This window comes from Otolemur garnettii, unplaced genomic scaffold (assembly GCF_000181295.1).
Source record: "Otolemur garnettii isolate 467f Iridium unplaced genomic scaffold, OtoGar3 scaffold00079, whole genome shotgun sequence".
NCBI classification, from domain to species: Eukaryota; Metazoa; Chordata; class Mammalia; order Primates; family Galagidae; genus Otolemur; species Otolemur garnettii.
Window position 1 is genome coordinate 1,129,028 of NW_003852474.1, and position 2,960 is coordinate 1,131,987.

A 2,960-nucleotide genomic window follows, 5' to 3' on the forward strand; every position below is an offset into this window, starting at 1 on the left:
ACAACACTCTCACACACAATCCAGAGCTCATACCAATATGTATCATACACAACACCCTCACACACAATGCAGAGCACATACCAACACGTATCATACACAGCACTCTCACACACAATCTGGAGCTCATACCAACACGTATCACATACAACACCCTCACACACAATCCGGAGCACATACCAACACATATCACACACACAACACACTCACACACAATCCAGAGCACATACCAACGCGTATCACACACAACACCCTCACACACAATCCGGAGCTCATACCAACACGTATCACACACATATGCATGTACACAGGCACACTTCATATCAGACACCAAACACATACACACAACACACACATGGTTATATTCAGTGTATTCTGTAAGAGGGAGAAATTGTGCTAAATTCAAGAAACATTTTCATAACATTTGATAACACTTTTAGGATCATGAAAGTCAAATTGCAGGTTACACAGAATGTTCACCCATCCAGAATGACACAGTCCACAACCTTCCAGACCACAGGTTCACATATTTGATATTTAGGGCATCTTTTTTGGTGGGGGGGAGAGATTTTTTTTTTTTTTCCAAAACATTGCACCATATAAAGCAAAGCTCTAGTTGATGTGAGCGTGCTGGGTAGATGTTAGCAGTACTGCCCTCCCTATGCACTCATTGGATAGTAGTGCAACCCCAAGAAAAGAATGGTAGGGGCATCTGGTTTTATAACTTTTATTTCATTGCACAGAAATTAGCACCCCACTGGTCTTAAACATTGTACTAGGAGCTCTATAAATGTTCCCAATTTAGTCTTCACATGAAATCTTATAAGATAAATATTTTGAATACCAGATTTATAGAAGCTAAGGGGAAAATTAGAAAAGTTAAAACCCGAGTCTTCCTTACTGGCTCCAGAATTTCCCTGTGGGGCAGCACTGTGGTCAAAGGTGAGGCCAGGGATTTACACTGCAGACAGGCTCTCCTGTGGACCTAAGTTCACTTGGGGAGCAGCCTGCTGGAGACCTGCTGAGGGAGAAAGGCGAAATCCCTCCAATGGCTCCATCCTGCCCCTTCCTGAAATTCAATTACCCTCACTGAGATTAAAATCTGAACCTATATGAATCAATGCATTTCACAGAGAATACATCTGCTATTCGACCCCCTCCCCCAAAAGGCGAGTCCTTTCACTTTATTCTTATCTAAAATCTTATCTGCATATTTTGCGACTTTTTTTGAAAACTGAGATAGCAAAAGGCACTTATAGCTAATGTACACAAAGCAAGGGAACCTTTCAAAACAAGTGAGAGTATATTATAAATGTCTTACCACAAAAATAACTGAGGTGATCTTATATTAATTAGCTTGATTTAAGCATTCCACATGGTATATCAAATCATTATATTGTATCCCATACAAGCATACAGTTATGATTTAATAAAAATTAAGTAAAAATAAATAAATAATAAAAGGCACTTACAGCTAATGCTAATTGTCTAAGCCCTATCATTGAAGGACAGTGTGAAGCTAAGGCAGCCAGGGCAGTGTAAAAAGTCTGCAGTGATTAGCAGCCCTACTTCTGCTCTCCTGCTAAAACTGTCAAGAAATGGTGTGCTGTCTCCCGCTTCTGGGGGCTGTACACCTTCAGATTTCCTTTTCATTTATCCACCAAGTTTAGGCTTTCATAGTCAAGGTCACTGCCTTGATTAATGACTCAAAGGTTAAAAGGAAAGTCGCAGGCAAGAGAAAGAAGCAGCGGGGTTGCACTGGGAGGGGAGCTTCCCGGCTCAGAAGCACCTCACTAAGGATAACACCCTCGCCTGATGAAGATGGATGATGCGATCTCCTGGCCATTAGTATGCGCTGGCAGTTCATCCCGAATGGAGAGATAGATAGCGCTAGCTATTTATTTGAGAAAAGTTACACAGTTTGACACATCCTCTCTTTCTCTTTTCCTCCAGAGGCTCTCGAACACTGCAATTAGGGAAAACTAGTGTTAAAGGGAAGCCGTACAAAAGACTGGTTGGCTCTGTCCTGTTCGCAATGCCTTTTGCTTTCTTGCCACTTCTTTCACATGTGTTCTATGAACCAAAGAGCTAATTTTCTAAGAAAACTATCCTGACAGTTCATTTAATAGCAAAAGCCGTGTAGAGGCAGCTTTCGCAGGGGGGGACTGGTTAAGCTTCTGTGCTCACTATGTTGAAAAGACCCTAAATAGGATCTACTCTCAAAAATGAGTACACCCCAACCAAAATAGAACCAAATGTTAGGCACAGTCTTTCAGTTCAGAAAAGTATTCATGGTTTTTGGAATAAAGATTAAAATTTTTGTTATTCATGTTGCCATTCTTAACACTTTTAATTGTCATGATTGCCACCATGTTGACACAAAATTAAGTCAACCCAATTTAACAAGCACATTTTATTACTGTGCTCAGATGGGTTGTACATACAATACAGCTTGTCAGAATGTAAAACAAAGAAAATCTAGAGTTAGTAGGAATTATAGGGGACAGCAGAGATCGCAAGAGAAAGCTATCTACCTTCTGTAAGAGGACACAGCTTGGAGGCATGGCCCTGAAGAAATGAGACCAGCCATGTAATGTGTGGGGCCTAGGAGAAAATAAAAACTCACGCCTCTTTTTCAAGTTATAAAGAATTTCAAGATGGTAACAGGAGGGCTTCATGCCAGGCATGGAGCTTCATAAAACTGCATACACAGCAAGCCTGGGAAGCAGCTATGCAGGGAAGGGGTAAGAAAGAAAAGCACACACTACTTCATACCCTCATACCCACAAAGAGCTGTGCTTCAGAGGACATAGCACAGTGAAAAGGCAATCTACAGAAGGGGAGAAACATGCAAATTGTAGATCTGATAGGTGGTTAATACTCAACATATATAAAGAAGTCCTATAACTCCACAATAAAAAAAAAACTAAAAAAAATGGGCCAAGGATTTGAGTAGAATAATT

The 2,960-nt window shown here is 40.7% G+C and overlaps 1 non-coding gene across 1 annotated transcript; it reads right to left on the reverse strand.

Moving 5' to 3' along the window:
* Window positions 1-575: 575 nt before the first annotated feature.
* On the reverse strand, window positions 576-701 carry LOC111726782. Its single transcript, XR_002774482.1, has one exon. It is a non-coding gene; the product is annotated as a U4atac minor spliceosomal RNA (small nuclear RNA).
* Window positions 702-2,960: the final 2,259 nt, after the last annotated feature.